This window comes from Chlorocebus sabaeus, chromosome 18, assembly GCF_047675955.1.
Source record: "Chlorocebus sabaeus isolate Y175 chromosome 18, mChlSab1.0.hap1, whole genome shotgun sequence".
NCBI lineage: Eukaryota > Metazoa > Chordata > Mammalia > Primates > Cercopithecidae > Chlorocebus > Chlorocebus sabaeus.
In genome coordinates, this window is record NC_132921.1 from 60846214 (window position 1) to 60862897 (window position 16684).

At 45.5% G+C, this 16684-nt stretch overlaps 1 non-coding gene across 1 annotated transcript; it reads right to left on the bottom strand.

The window, feature by feature from the left end:
• Positions 1–9274: 9274 nt before the first annotated feature.
• On the bottom strand, positions 9275–9336 carry LOC119618672 (U7 small nuclear RNA). Its single transcript, XR_005235042.1, has one exon. It is a non-coding gene; the product is annotated as a U7 small nuclear RNA (small nuclear RNA).
• Between the last annotated feature and the right edge of the window lie 7348 nt (positions 9337–16684).

Sequence of the window (16684 nt, forward strand, 5' to 3'; positions counted from 1 at the left end):
ATCTGGATCTAATATTAATGACCACATCCTGGACTTCAAGCCTGATGCCCCATTGGGATAAGCTTTTGGGGAATAAGTATTGCTCATGAAAGGATGTGATTTGTTATGGCCAGAGGTGGACTTTCGTTGATTATTTGCAAAGATGGGTATAATCATTTCCCCCATCCCTACATGCATGTCCATTTGCAGTATGACTTTGCTGTGTTTCCCATCAAGAGGTAGAGTCTATTTGCCTACGCTTTGAGGCTGAGGGGTCCTGCAGTGGATTGTGGCTAAGGTGACACTGTGCAATACACAAGTCTAGGCTTCAAGAGGCCAGACCTTCTGTGTGTGTCTTCTTGGAATGCCGCCACCTTGTGAAAAGCCCAGACTGGCTGGCCTCCTTGAGGATAAGAGACCAGATACAGAGAGAGGGACGGCCCCGACAGACAGCACCAAATGCCAGACATGTGAGTGAGGCCACCAAGAGCCGCTGTCCCAGCCGGCCCACCAACTGACCCAGGCAAGACAGGCAGAACTGTTCAGCTGAGCCCAACGCAAATTGCTGACCCACAGAGGTATGGGTAAATAAAAATGGTTGTTGTAGCCGAATGTTGTAGCCAGCTCACACCTATATTCTTTGGGCGGCCAAGGCAGGAGGATGGATTGAGCTCGGGAGGTTGAGGCTGCAGTGAGAGCTCTGATTGCACCACAGCACTCCAGCCTGGGAGACAGAGTAAGATGCTGTCTCAGCCCGGCGTGGTGGCTCACGCCCGTAATCCCAGCATTTTGGGAGGCTGAGGCGGGTGGATCATGAAGTCAGGAGTTCAAAACCAGCCTGGCCAAGATGGTGAAACCCTGTCTCTACTAAAAATACGAAAATTAGTCGGGCACGGTGGCAGGCACCTAGAATCCCAGCTACTCAGGAGGTTGAGGCAGGAGAATCGTTTGAACCCAGGAAGCAGAGGTTGCAATGAGCCAAGATTATGCCACTGCACTCCAGCCTGAGTAACAGAGTAAGTCTCCGTCTGGGAAAAAAAAAAAAAAAAGATGCTGTCTCAAAAAAAAAGTTGTTGTTTGAAGTCATTACATTTTATGGTTGATTTGTTACGCAGTAGTAGATTAGTAGATAACTGATATTAGAGGGAAATGTTTATCACAACAGTAAAAGATTTTTTCTCACCTTCCTTTCGAATAGTTTCTGGCTCACTATGAAGTAGGTGAAGTTAGGAGGAGCTGGGCCTGGTGGCAGGGCACTTGCTGTGTGCTGGTGTGGGGTTTGAGTTTCCTGCCTCTCCCGGGGGGAGGGAGGACTATGTGCACATGTAGCTCTCCATTAAGTCTTTTTGAGGCTTGGGACTTCCTCAATAGTGGGCAAGGGTAAGAATAAGAACTTGAGTACTTATTAGCGTCAGACCTCATGCCAACTGTTTGACTTGGATCATCTAGTTTAACAACGGGTCCTATTGTACCTATTTTCAGTCAAGGTAACTGAGCCTTCGGGAGGTTATTTTTGCTGGAATTCAAACCTAGTCTCATTCCAGAGGCCTTAACCACTGTGCTAGAGCCCCTGTTTTACTGGGAACAGCAATACATGTATGGGGGCAAATAGAAAACTGGGGTGGGCTTCAGAGGTGCCGACGGTTGAACATGGAAAAAACGTTCAGACAATTCTTAGATCAGATCTCCTCTCTTCTCCAGACTCTCGTACTGCCAGCCTGGGGGTTATTTCATTAGTTTTCTGCAGCTATGGCATCTTTGCAAATTGCTTCTAAAGGCTCACTTCCAGTTTAGAAACTCTGGGAATCTCTGTTATAACCACCAGGTAAAGAGAATGCAAGTCAGCCTGAATTGTGGAAGGGAAGACAAATGCTTGCTTATTTCTCCAGCACAACCTCCTCACCAGCTGCTTGTCAGGCATTCGGTTGTTTTGCTCTTTGCCAGCTTACCAACAACTAGAAAGCCTCTTTCTTTGATTAGCAGCTATTAAAATCACAACGTGAATACAAAATTGCGAACAGAAGCGGAGCCCTGGGTACGTGTACTACGGCAAACTCTACAGGCCTCTTGTGCTGGCAGGCTTTATTTTAAAGAAACATAATGTAGGGTATAGCTGATGTGTCTGGCCATGCTCTGGGTCAAGTTCAAGTTCTCTGACTTACAGCCCCTGGGGAGAGTAGGAAGAGAAAAACAAATAAGAGGAGGAAGTTTAATAATAGGATTAAAATAAATAGGAAAAAAGTAAAAATTAGGAAATAGAGAAAAAGGAGATGATATTAGAAAAATAAGGAAGATGAGAGCAGAAGGGGTTCATTTAAAGAAAAAAGTAAAATAAATGAGAGACAATATGGAATGTTAGAAGGTGAGGGAAGGAGGCAGAAAGATTAGGTTTTATTTTATTTATTTTATTGTTATTATTATTTTGAGACGGAGTCTTGCTCTGTTGCCCAGGCTGAAGTACAGTGGTGCAATCTCAGCTCACTGAAACCTCTGTCTCCAGGGTTCAAGTGATTCTCCTGTCTCGGACTCCCTACCAGGGGTTACAGGCACCTGCTACCACGCCCTGCTACTTTTTGTATTTTTAGTAGAGACAGGGCTTTGCTACGTTGGCCAAGCTGGCCTCAAACTTCTCATGTCAGGTGATCCACCCACACTGGCCTCCCAAAGTCTGGGATTACAGGCATGAGCCACTATGCCTGGCCAGATTAGGTTTTAGAAATGAGACAATGAAAATATATATTTGCTTTGTTTTGTTCTGTTTTGTTTTAGAGATGGGGATCTCACTATGTTCCCTAGGCTGGAGTGCAGTGGCTATGCATAGGCTCAATCATATCAAACTGCAGCTCAAATTCCTGAGCTCAAACAATCCTCCTGCCTCAGCCTCCCAGGTAGCTGGAGACAACAGGCAGACACACACCACCAGGCACAGTATTGATTAGAGCATCTCATATGTTATGAAAATACATATTTTTAAAAACCTTGGTCTCCACATTCCTCCCGCCTATCACAAGGCACAAGACTAAATGGAAATACTGTGGGATCGCTGTGGAATCAGCGTCCCCACCCCGACATTCACACACACGTGTATTCACACACGGAAGGATCGTCAGAGGGTCAGGGACGCTAGACTCTGTGCAGGCCTACTTTCTGTTCTATAATTCTCTGGCTCTCCCTTTTCTCTCCAAAAGACCTGTAGCCTCCCACGTTGCCTTAGCAAAGGGCAGACATGCTGGTCTGTGCTGAGTGCTGGTCTGATGTTGTCATCTCCCAAACCTTTTCATAAGATAGCAAGTTAGGGACCAGTGTGTTCAAAGGGAGGACTTAATCTATTTACAGATTCATATCAGTAGATGGCCAACTGAGTTTGAATCTTGATAGAGGACAGGAAAACAAGAAGGCTGGCTTGCTTAATCAAAGGTTTTCAAATATCCATTTGAAAAATACATGGAATTTTTAGGAAAATCCCAAACATGTTTTCAGAGGAGTCTGGTCCTCCATTCTAAGTTCCACATGACCAATAATTAACACACTGTTTACTTGGGGTTTTACTTCTTTGAGGCTTAGAACCAATGAGAGAAGATTCTACAATAGCTTCAAAGGACCTTCTAACAAATACGTTCTGGTAGTTTAAGGAGCTATTTTTGCCTTTCTCCTTGAAAAAAAAAAAAAAGCCAGCGTCTTTTCCCAAAATGAATGAAAAAGAAGAGTTACGTACTAAAAGAACTATATTCTAAATTAGAGCACTAAATACCAGTTCTTTCATCTTCCAACCTTCAACTTTGGCAAAATTTATGTGTATTTATATGTATATGTTTGTGTGTGTGTATGTGTGTGTGTATATACATATATATACATATATATATATACCTATTTCTCCCCTCAAGAAATGGGGTCTCACTATGTTGCCTAGGCTGGGCTCAAACTCTTGGGCTGATGCAATCCTCCCTCCTCAGCCTCCCAAAGTGCTGGGATTACAGGTGTGAGCCACTGTACTATATATTATAATTGAAGTATAACTTGCAAGATACTGAAGTTACATAACTCTTTACAATTTTCCAATGTCCAGAAATCACAGCTAACAAAATATGAAACACCAATGAAAAACGAACAACTATCTTGGTGTCTTTATTTTCTCTACCACACCGCCATCATCCCCCGACCCCCATCCATAATCCTGGCCTCACTATAATGGGACAAAGCAAAGGAACTGGGCATTGAATGAGATTCTGTCTTTGTAATGAGAGCAAATAGAGAACACCGCCACCATCTGGGTGCTACCCAGAGTCAGAGCACAGGTGCTTATGTGATGTCTAGGTTCCCATTGGCCTTCAGCAAACACCAGCACATTCATCACCATAGCCAGGTAAGCAAAGGAAGTGGAACTATTATGATCCTCTTTTCCACAGGTGGAAAAACAAAAGTCAGAGTGGTAAGGAGCTGTGTCAAAGTCACACACACAGCCAGAAACCCAAACTGGTTGCAGTGATACACACAGCTGTGGATCTGGCACCCCAGGGCACCTGGCACTGAAATGAACAGTTGGGAGCAGCACTAAGCTCTCCTGGTGGGTTATAGCAGGGTCTATGCCTTGGTCCTCACTGCCTGCTCCATTTCCTCAACAATGAGGCAGTACAACCTCAGAGTGTCCCTTTAACTCAAAAGTACAGGAAAAGGAGGACACTGGCATTTTCCTGCAAGACTTTTAAACTTTCCCATGCTGTATGGAGCGAATGTTTTGTGTAGTTTTCCGGTGGCCTTGATGAAAGATGTTATGCAATTCAATATAATTGTAGCATGAAGAAATTAAAGGCCATGCCAGGCTTATCAAATGTTTGGACCCAGTTAAAGATCCAGAAACATTAAGCATTCAAGACATGGCCAGCTTATTTCTGTGGAGTCTGTTCCTTCAGGGTCTCTCCTCCTTTGCTGGGCACTCAAGGCCTCTTATAATCTGTCCTTGATCTATCATTCTCACTGTCCCAGCTTGTTTGTGCATATCGCTTACTTCAGCCAGCCTGCTGGCATGTGCTCCTTGCCAAGGCTCCTGTGCAGCCTTCCCACTCAAGTTCCATCTCTCTCCCACATTTCTTGCTTATCCAAATCTAATCCCTTCATAATCCAGTGGACACACTGCTTCTTGGAAAAGACTTCCTTCACCACCCCAGTCCTCTGAGCTCCAAACTTGTCCCAGTCCAAGTCAGCCTACCATTGGTTTATAAATCATTCAGGAAGGCTTTTTTTTTTGGTGAGACAGAGTCTCACTCCATCACCCAGGCTGGAGTGCAGTGGCGCAGTCTCCGCTCACTGCAACCTCCGCCTCCTGGGTTTAAGCGATTCTCTGCCCCAGCCACCCAAGAAGCTGAGATTACAGGAATGTGGCACTATGCCCAGCTAATCTTTTGTATTTTTAGTAGACACAGTATTTTTCCATGTTGGCCAGGCTGGTCTCGAACTCCTGGCCTCAAGTGATCCACCCACCTCGGCCTCCCAAAGTGCTAGGATTACAGGTATGAGCCACCGCACATGGCCCCGGAAGCATTTTTTGCCAGCCTGTACCCTGCATACATCCTTGGCCTCTCAGAACCCCCTTCCTCCTTAATATGAACATTGTGGTCCCTACCTCAATGGAGTTGGTAAAGATGAAGTGAGAAGGCCCACGTTAAGTGCCTAGCAGTGTCTGGAACATTGGCGGGCTCCCCATAAATGCATTTTCCCATCCCCTGTGCCAGGTACAGCACTAGGCACTGGAGGGAGCAGCTGTAGAAAGAGTGACCAGTATGTGCAATGGACACTGCAGAGTGGTAACAGGTGTTCCCACGTGGCTTTCAGCAAGTTTTTGCATTTCTCTCTCACCCACTCTTCCCATCCTGAAAATGCGCTGATGATAGTATCTACATCATAGCCTACGTGATAAGCTTAAAAGAGCTAATGCCTATGAAGCACTGAGAATGGTGCCTGGGCCAAAGTAAGTATTCAGGAAGCCTCAGCAATAATGCAGATGTGTGCAGAGGGCATATCATGAGCAAGACAGATGTGGTTTCTGTCTTCAGGCAGTGAGTAGAAGAGATAAGACACAAATACGTTTGCTCTACAATACAACTCCTTTGGCATTTGACATATGTTATCTTGAGTTGTTAGCTATCTATTTACATGTATGTCTTGTCCCCCTATCAAGATGGTAAATTTATTGAGGGAGGAGGGCCTGAATCCAATTCTGCTAGGTCCCCTGCACTGACCAGAGTGTCTTGTGTATAGACATCCAATACTATTTATTGCTAATTACCTAAAGGATCAATCTTGCCTCTGCCATAAAAACTTTATTATGAAGATCCTACTCATTGATGGGGTTCTGTGGCTTTCTTGGTGTGATCAGATTAATACGTGAAAAATTAATGTGTAACCACCATCTTGTGGACACCAGCATCCCCAAGTTTCTGCTATACACAAATCTGTCATCATTCTGGTTAAAATGCATCGAACCCAGACACCGTCGACCCACAGCTAAAGCTATCTCTGAGTCCCCTGAATTGCATTTTTCCATGAAATAATAATAACGAGACTTTATCTCATTTAACCCCGACAATATTCTATAAGGCAAGTACTACTACCATCCCCATTATATAAACGGGAAAACCAAGGCATGGAGAGCTGAGACTATTTGCCCGAAGCCACAAGTGAGTGGTGGAGCTGAGATTTGAACCCAGGTAGCCTGACACGAGGTGGAAGCATGTAATTGCTATGCCAGTCTGCCTGATTTGGTGACAAAAAGACAGCCTGGTCTCAGAGCTCTAACACGAAGGCAAAGATATAAAAGAACCAGTAACATGGCACAGTGTCCCTGCAAGCCCCCAGGGGAAGATCTTTACGGCAGAGACTTCTTTCTCCACAGCCATGGTGAGAAAGACAACCCTGGCCCACAGGGGGACATTTTTTCATAGGATTTGTGGCAACTGTGCTGTTCATGCTGGCGTGGGGAACACTGGCTCAGTCTCTCATCAAAGGCTCCCATCCAGGACCCTCACTCATGGCTCCCCACCCAGGGGTCGCACCTAGGGGTTCAACCTAGGGGTTCCTCCTCTAGAGCAAGGACACGGAGCCGTTTTTGTCCTCCTTCCCATTGTACTGTCTCTTGCTGGTGATTTTTTTTTTTTTTTTTTAATTTATGATTTTCGGCCCAGCCGGTTGTTAGCCTGCTGTGTTTGGAAATGGTAGATGATTAAACCTCCTGGCCAGGTGTAAATGCAACCTTTGTCATCTGGAGGCTGGGAGAATTACCTTGTTGAGCTGCAGCCTCCCTGTGGCTCCACACTTTCTGCTTCAAGCAGAACCTCTCCCAGGCTAAGGTCTACAAGGCTTAGGCCTACCATTGGATGACCCTGCTCTGAGTGAGCCCAGCCCAGAAGCCAGAGATCACAGATGTACCCACATGGCCACAAAAGCTCTGAACAGACCCTAAAATTTGGAGGTGGAGAATCAAGCACCTGTCTCTCTCTCTCTCTTTCTCTCTCTCTCTCTCTCAAGGGAATTTTTACTAGGTAAATAATAAAAATATGTAATCATTGACTAGGCCTTTAAACCTGAACTGAAGGTACGTTTGCATTTCTGTTGCCAATAGAGATTCCCACTAGTCCCTTACTCTGCCTCAATAGCCACCTCTCAGAGTCTACTTGTCCACTTGGCTACTAGGATATCATTTCCACGTTCAGCCCCAGGGAGCTACAGCCACACAGAGAGGTGAGAACCAGCCCCAAGGCTGCAACTCGAGGAGGTCACTTACAGAAATGGATTTACAAATCCCTTCCCTTAGGAAGCCCTACAGTTGGCCACAAACCCTGACCACAGGCCTGTGAGAGGGAGAGGCCAAGCCAGGACTGACTCCCTGTGCTGTGAAATTGTGAACCCAGCGGACAAGAAGTTCTGGATCTGCATGGAAGGCATCAGCAGCCCAGTGTCCTGAAGCATCAGCCAAAAGCCTTGTGTTGACTTTGTAAGGCTGAGTTCCCACCAATAGACTCAGGCTTCAGGAAGCTATTTCTGAACAAACAGCATGCAGCAAGTGAGCTCTCTGTGCCTGTTGCCAACGCACTGAGCTTGGCCCCTGCTCAAGGTGAGCTGAAGGCAGTGAAACCTGTTCTCGGGTTGCTTTCATTGGTCAAAGTCCTTTTCTCCGTGTTGGGTGGCTCTTGTTGAATTTTGGTGCCATTTGGGAAGATATGTAAAAGTCTACTTGAGCCTTCTCCGTGGGCAGTAAATAAATGTTTGTCAAAGACCAAATGACTAACTCAAGAAGTCAATTAGCGTGTGTGTAGTGAGCGTCCCCTGAGCCCAGCCCTAAATAACACGCGGTGAGAGGCTCACAGTCACCCCAGCAGCAGTAGCAAATTGGGAGGTGGGGGGACAAAACTAACACCCCTGGGATCGTTCAAAAACAACCCTATGCTAAACGACTAAATTTGCCTTAACTTTGACCCATTTTGCTCTTTGCAATGTATGTGACAGATGACATGGCTCTGCGAAGTTTTCAAAGGCTTTTGGCTGAAAGCAATGCCATTTTAACCAGCAAGAGGATAGAGACACGCCCAGCAACAGCAGGCTCATTCAATATGCAAGCAAAGAAGAAGACTTCAGCCTGGGTTGGAGTCCTTTCATGGATGGCAGGATGCAGATTAAGCGGCAGATTAAGTGGGGAGGAGAAAGGTTTATCTCAACCAGTGCAGGAATGCAGGGTCAGGAGGAGACTGGGGACTGGAGACAGCTCCAAAAACTGCATTGAGGGGTTTCCTTTCAGGTGCAGTGAGAAATAAGTATGCTGAGTCAGAAGGAAGAACTCCCTGCAGGGCCTCGAGGTTGCTCACGTTTCTCTAACTCAGGACAGGCATCCCTGAAGAGGTGCGTTTGGAAGACTGGACCACACAGGACCATCTGCAGAACCCATCGCAGAGGAACGGGATCAGCCCGGGGGATGGAACTTGATGGAGAGCAGCAAGGAAGAGTCCATCTTAGAGATATCTTGAAGAAGCAAAAGATAGAATGTGTGACAGGCAGGATGCTGGAGCCAGTGGCAAGAGAACAGGGGAAGCTGCCCTGACTATCCTAAAAGATATGAGGCAGGATAAACAGAACCAGGATAGATGGGAGGGGACAACCATAAGCAGAAGCGGCACTTCATCGGAGGCTCCTCAACTCAGAGCTGGGTGTCCTCTGAGCAGCCAGAATTCCCATGCCCTCCTTTCTCTTTTATTTTTTAAATCTTTCTTTTTTATTTATTTGTTTTTATTTTTTGGGGAGACGGTGGGGGGGAACTTTCCAGTAAAAAGCAGAAAGCCTGCTAGACAAATTCGAAAAGCTGTAACACTCAAGTCCTCCTTATCTGAGGCCTTAGCATCTCCTTTTCTCCTCGTTCTCAATTTGGCTTCATTTTGCCCCAGATTCTTCCCCAACCCAGTCTTTCCTCCTCTTCAAATGACTGCTGACTCATCTTTGAGGAAGAGACGCTACTGCAGAATAAAAGACACAGTCAATGAGACTTTGTTCTTAATGTGGAGACCACAGTCCTGGACACCATCAGGAGGCTCATCTTGGAGAGTTTCGATTATCCTTCTCCAAAAGACCACCCTCAGAGCGCACCAGGTTTTTATACACAGGTGATCCAAATAGAAAGATAGACAGGGCTGTGTTCTAAAGAAGGAAAGAGGGAAAAATAAGTAACTTTGTTCAGGAAGGAATGTAGGGGTTGATGGCAAGCCAGGAGAGATAGCACTTTAGGCCTGGCACAGACCTCAGAAAGGGCTTCTGTTTGTTGACCAGACACGGAGGTTCACGCTGGTAATCCCAGCACTTTGGGAGGCTAAGGTGGGAGGATCACTTGAGGTTAGGAGTTCAAGTATAGCCTGGCCAACATGGTGAAACCCTGTCTCTACTAAAAATACAAAAAATTAGCCAAGCGTGGTGGCATGTGCCTGTAATCCCAATTACGCAGGAGGCTGAGGCAGGAGAAACACTTGAACCCAGGAGGCAGAGGTTGCAGTGAGCTGAGATTGTACCACTGCCCTGCAGCCTAGGCAACAGAGTGAGACTCCATCTTTAAAAAAATTTAAAAGACCTGGGCGTGGTGGCTCCCACCTCTAATCCCGGCACTTTGGGAGGCTGAGGCGGGCAGATCAACAGGTCAAGAGATCGAGACCATCCTGGCTAACATGGTGAAACCCTGTCTCTATTAAAAATACAAAAAATTTAGCCGGGCGTGATGGCAGGCACCTGTAGTCCCAGCTACTTGGGAGGCTGAGGCAGGAGAATGGCGTGAACCTGGGAGGTGGTGCTTGCAGTGAGCCGAGATGGCACCACTGCACTCCAGCCTGGGCGACAGAGCGAGACTCCGTCTCAAAAAATAAATAAATAAATAAATATAAAGAAAGAAAGAAAAGAAAGGGTTTCTGTCTGCAAAGTCCTTGCACTGGATGGGGAGGGAGATTAGGAAAAATGGATGCCAGCCTGGTAGTGGCTGATCAAATGAAGGAGCAGAGTGAGTGAGTGAGTGGCTTTAACACTAACATTTATGTAGCGATTCAGGAATACTCTGTGCCAAGCACTGTGCTAGGGTGGGGGGCATCTTTCAAGAAAAAGTAAACACAGCCCCTATGCAGTGGGGACCCATAGTTCATACAAAGACAAATAATCAGCATGTGAACTGTCTCAACAAGGTACAGTAACAAGGGACCGACTCCTCCTGGAGGAGGTGAGAAAACTCCATGGATGAGGAGGCAGTTGATCCGGATCAAGGAGGGTAAAAACACAGATATGCGCGCGCACACACACACACACACACACATGCACACGTACATCCACACACACACAGTAAAGAGGAATGCAGAACCCACCAAGTCAAGGGCCAATGGAAGAACACCGTTGACCCATACCAAAGCAGGGACATATGATGGTGTCCAGGGAGCTCTCACGAACTCAGGAAAGTTCTGAGGGGCTGCCACACAGGGTGTGAGGGGAGAAAGCTGGGAGGAGACTGGCCTTCCCATGATGCTGTTAACCGACAAGGGCCCATGGATGGGTCAAGAAGATGATGGCAAAACCATGAATTCTGTTTTGGACAGGCTTTTCTCTCACTAACGGTCTCTTTATCCTCCTCTCATAGCAGCCTAAATGACCCTCCAAAGCCTTGTCACTTGATCTATCTCATGTTCCAAGAGCAAAATGAACAACTGAGCATGAAACAGGATTACTTTCATGTAAGCGTTTCAGATGCCGGCATTTTTTTTTTGGTTTGGTTTGGTTTTGCTTTGTTGAGATGGAGTCTTGCGCTGTCGCCCAGGCTGGAGTGCAGTGGTGCAATCTAGGCTCACTGCAACCTCGACCTCCCAGGTTCAAGAGATTCTCGTGCCTTAGCCTCCCAAGTAGCTGGGATTACAGGCATGCGCCACCACACCTGGCTAATTTTTGTATTTTTAGTAGAGACAGGGTCTCACCATGTTGGCCAGGGTGGTCTCAAACTCATGACCTCAGGTGATTCACCCACCTCATCCTCCCAAAGTGCAGGATTACAGGCGTGAGCCACAGTGCTCAGCCAAATGCCGGCATTTTAATTTACAGTCATTCTTCACTTTGGAAAGCAACTCTCATGTGGTCAGCATTCAGTATTGTCCTAAAATGTGGTACTCTTGATCTCCAGTTTAAAGTTACTAAGAGATTCCGACAAAGGAACTTGACATTTTAATATATGCAAGAATGTTGGCACATGATGGGAGATATTTCCATTTATCTTTATGTTTATGAAATGAATGACTGTATGGACTTCACGCCAGGCCCTGTGTGAAAGGCCGCAACAAGCTAAACGGTCCCTGCCCTCAAGTGCTTCATAGTTTAGCGAGGAAGGCAGGTGTGTAAACAAATTGTTACAATGAGATTGCCATCATATAGGAGAAAAAGCCGGACATAAAATAAGAGCTCTTTATTGCTAAAGTACAAAGGGCAAAGGGGCATGTGGCCCAAGCCAACACAGGACCTGGTGCCAAGTCGGAGAGTCTGATCTTTATCTAGAAAGTAATGTTGAGCCACTAAAGAGTTTTGAAGCTGAGGAGTGACATTATCAAGACCGCATTCTGGAAAGATCTATTTGGCAGCTGTGCAGATGATAGCTTAGTTAAAGAAGATTTGGGAAACAGTAGACCAGCCAAAAGGACATTTCAAACATCTAGATCTCGGGTGTCCAGTCTTTTGGCTTCCCTGGGTCACAACGGAAGAAGAACTATCTTGGGTCACACATAAAATACACTAACACTAGAGATAGTTGATAAGCTTTGAAAAAAAACCGCAAAATAATATCTCCTTTTTTTTTTTTTTTTTTTTTTGAGATGGAGTCTCTGTCACCGAGGCTGGAATGCAGTGGTGCAATCTTGGCTCACTGCAACCTCCACCTCCTAGTTCAAGTGATTCTCCTGTCTCAGCCTCCCAAGTAGCTGGGATTACAGGCACATGCCACCGTGCCTGGCTAATTTATAATGTTTTAAGAAAGTTTGCGAATTTGTGTTGGGCCACATTCAAAACCGTCCTGAGCTGCATGTGGCCCGCAGGCCACAGGTTGGACAAGCTTTATCTAGATCTAGCTTTATCATAGATGTTGACATTCTGAACCAAAGGGGTACCAGGAAGGGACAGAAAGCAAAGCACAAATCTAGGAGCCATTTGCAAGCTAGAATCAACAGAGCTTAGGGACTGATCTGATACTGGAGATGCAGGAGAGGCGCATGTTGAGATGCTTCCCTGGTTCCTGGTTTGGGTAGTGGGGCGGTTGGTGAAATATTACCAAGAGAAGAGATGGGGATGAAAGCAGTTTGAGGTGGGAGATGAAGAGCAAGAAGGAGAAGAATGAATTCCGATTTGGATATGATGAATTTGAGAAGCTGGGAGTCCCATCAATGGAAGGCCTGGGAGGCAGCTGGATATTCAAGCCTGCAAGAAACAAAATTGGGGCCAGGAGGACTAAATTACTGCATGACCTTCAGCAACTGTCTCAGTCTCAGAGTATTTACCTGAAAAACGGAACCGCAGATTTGTGTACGACACTAGGTTGCACAGAAACTGGGGGGTACCAGGGAATGCCTAGTCCTGAGGTTTCCATCATGTAAGAGAGGGTCTCAGGCCCACCGAAAGCTTCAGCCATATCTTTCACCAGAAAGAGCTGCAAATGCTTGTTCCAAGACCCCCAAAGTGGGACTGAAGATAACTCACCAAAGCAGTGCTCACTCAGTCCTGACGGTATTGCTGAATCTCAAAGTCAGGTCCTGCTCAGGCACCATCTTTAAAGAGCCAAACCATGAGACCCGGGCGTGGGGGGAGTCATTCCTCTCAGCAGCCCGCAGTGGGCACCATTTGGAGGAGGAATGGGGATGGGCTCTCAAGACAACTTCTATGGAGCCAGAGCCTCTCGGCAGCCCCCTCCATGCCTCATCCCCTTCTGGCTAACACGGTGAAACCCCGACTCTACTAAAAATACAAAACATTAGCCGGGCGTGCTGCCGGGCGCCTGTAGTCCCAGCTACTCGGGAGGCTGAGGCAGGAGAATGGCGGGAACCCGGGAGGCGGAGCTTGCAGTGAGCTGAGATCCGGCCACTGCACTCCAGCCCGGGCGGCAGAACGAGACTCCGTCTCAAGAAAAATAAAAAAGTATTGGAAGTTTTACGATGCCTTTGTGTTTCAAGTAACAGAATTAGAACAATTGAATATTCATATGCCAAGAAATAAAATAAAATTAACTTTGACTTATACCTTACATCATATAAAACAATTAACTTGGAAAGAATCACAAACCTAAATGTAAGTCTTACAACTACAAAACTTCAAAAATAAAACACTGGGGAAAATCTCTGTGATCTTGGGATAGGCAAAAAATTCTAAGGTAGAACACAAAAGGCACAACGCTTTTTTTTTTAGACAGGGTCTCACTCTGTCATCCAGGCTCTAGAGTGCAGTGACGCAATCAGAGCTCACTGCAGCCTCAGTCTCCCAGGCTCACACAATTCTCTCACCTCCCCCTCCCAAGTAGCTGGTACTACAGACATGAGCCACCATATCTGACTAATTCTTTTTTTTTTTTTTTTTTTTTTTTTTGAAATATGGGGCCTCATTATGTTGCCTAGGTTGGTCTCAAACTCCTGGGCTCAAGCAATCCTCCTGCCTCAGTTTTCCAAAGTGCTGGGATTACAGACATAAGCCACCATGCCCAGCCATATTTTTTAAAGTTCATAAATTGAACTTTATCAAAATTGAAAACATTTGCTCTCCTGAAGATGCACTTAAGAAAATAAAAAGTCAAGTCATAGACTGGAATAAAGTATTTGTAAAAGTTTACCTGATAAAGGATAATATCCAAAATCTATAAAGAATTCTCACATTTAGAAATTAGAAAGTAAAAAATGAACAAAAAGAAAATAAATCTGGCCAGTGAGGTGGCTCACACCTGTAATCCCAGCACTTTGGGAGGCCAAGGTGGGTGGATCACTTGAGGTCAGTAGTTCAAGACCAGCCTGGCCAAATTGGCGAAACCCTGCCTCTACCAAAAATATAGAAATTAGACTGACTTGGTGGCAGGTGCCTGTAATCCCAGCTACTTGGGAGGCTGAGGCAGGAGGATGGCTTGAACCTGGGAAGCAGAGGTTGCAGTGAGCCGAGATCGCGCCACTGCACTCCAGCCTGGGGGACAGAGCAAGACTCCATCTCAAAAAAAAAAAAAAAAAAAAAAAAGAATTCTCACACTTAATAATAAGGAAACAAACAACTCAATTAAAAATGGGTACATATTTGAATAGACATTTCACCAAGGAAAATATATAGATGTCAAGTGAGCACATTAAAAGATGTTCAACATCAGTCGTCAGTAGTCACCGCACACTTATATGGGTGACTAAACCAAAGAAAGAAAGAAAATCAACCCTGTCAATATCAAGTGCTGGTGAGAATGCAAAGCACGGGAACTCTCATGCACCGATGGTGGGAATGCAAAATGGCCAACCACTTTCAAAAACCGTTTGTTATTTTCTTTTTTTTAATCATTTTTTTTGCAGACTGATGCTCCTTTCTCTTTCCCATTGAGCACCCTTCTAGCTTCAGCAGGGCAGAACTCTTCTCCAGATGTGTATAACTTATGTCTGAATATCGGGGAGTAGCTGAAGGATACAGAATTTCTTCCAAATATCACGCCTCTGGATTCTAGGAGCAAGCAGAAAGCCAGTAACCTTGCTCTGTTTGTTATAGGTGGAGGATCTTCCTATGGTTCCCCTCATTTCCTGATGTGTGTTTTGGAATGGATTAAATATTCTCCCATTTTTTATTTTTATATTTATTCATTTATTTGTTTATTTATTTATTTATTTATTTTGCGACAGAGTTTGGCTCTGTCACCCAGGCAGGAGTGCAGTGGCATGATGTTGGCTTGTATATCTCGGCTCAGTGCAACCTCCGCCTCCCAGTTTCAAGTGATTCTCCTGCCTCAGCCTCCCAAGTAGCTGGAATTATAGGCATGTGCCACCATACCCAGCTAATTTTTATATTTTTAATAGAGACAGGGTTTCACCTTGTTGGCTGGGCTGGTCTTTAACTCTTGACCTCAGGTGATCAACCCACTTAGGCCTCCCAAAATGCTGGGATTACAGGTGTCAGCCACCGCACCCGGCCACAATTTTTTTTTTTTTTGAAACGGAATCTCACTGTGTCACTCAAACTGGAGTGCAGCTGCACGATCTTGGCTCACTGCAACCTCCACCTCCCAGGTTGGAATGATTGTCCTGCCTCAGCCTCCCAAGTAGCTGAGACTACAGGCATGCACCACCACCCCTGGCTAATTTTTATATTTTTAGTAGAGACAGGGTTTCACCATGTTGGCCAGGCTGGTCTCGAACTCCTGATCTTATGTGATCTGCCACCTCAGCCTCCCAAAGAGCTGGGATTACAGGTGTGAGTCACCACGCCCAGCCTTCTATTGTTGTTGTTGTTGTTGAATTGAGAGGACAAGTGTGAAGACACTGAAGAAAATGGTTCTTCAACAAAAACTGATTAACTTTATGTAAAGTAAATGATATCTCAATAAACCTGTCTTAAGAAAAATAACACATGAAAAGAAAATCACTTTTATGGGATTTCTCTTTTCACTTCTAAGATAATGTGTTTATATGCATTCTTCACCAAACTGGCTCCATCATGTGGGTCAGCTTTATGCTCTTCCTTGCATGACAGTATGGACAAAGTAAGAATGGAAGTCTAAGAGATGAACTCCACACAACCCTAATTAGAGTTCATTCTTCTTAGGTGTGTCCTCACCTCAGTCAATCATTTTATCTCACACACACACACACTCAACACACACCCCACAGAGGCTTTGCATCCTCATGCACTGTTGTTGGAGATATAAATGGGTATAGGCTCTGGTGGATGGGTAATTTGTATGAAAAACACTAAAAATGCTCAAATATATTACCCAGAATTTTTTTTTTTTAATAGTCTTGCTCTGTTGCCCAGGCTGGAGTGTAGTGGTACAATGTTGGCTCACTGCAGCCTCCACCTCCCAGGTTCAAACAATTCTCCTGCCTAGGTCTCCTGAGTAGCTGGAACTACAGGCACACAACACCACGCTCGGCTAATTTTCTGTATTTTTAGTAAGGACGGGGTTTCACAATGTTGCCCAGGCTGGTCTCAAACTCCT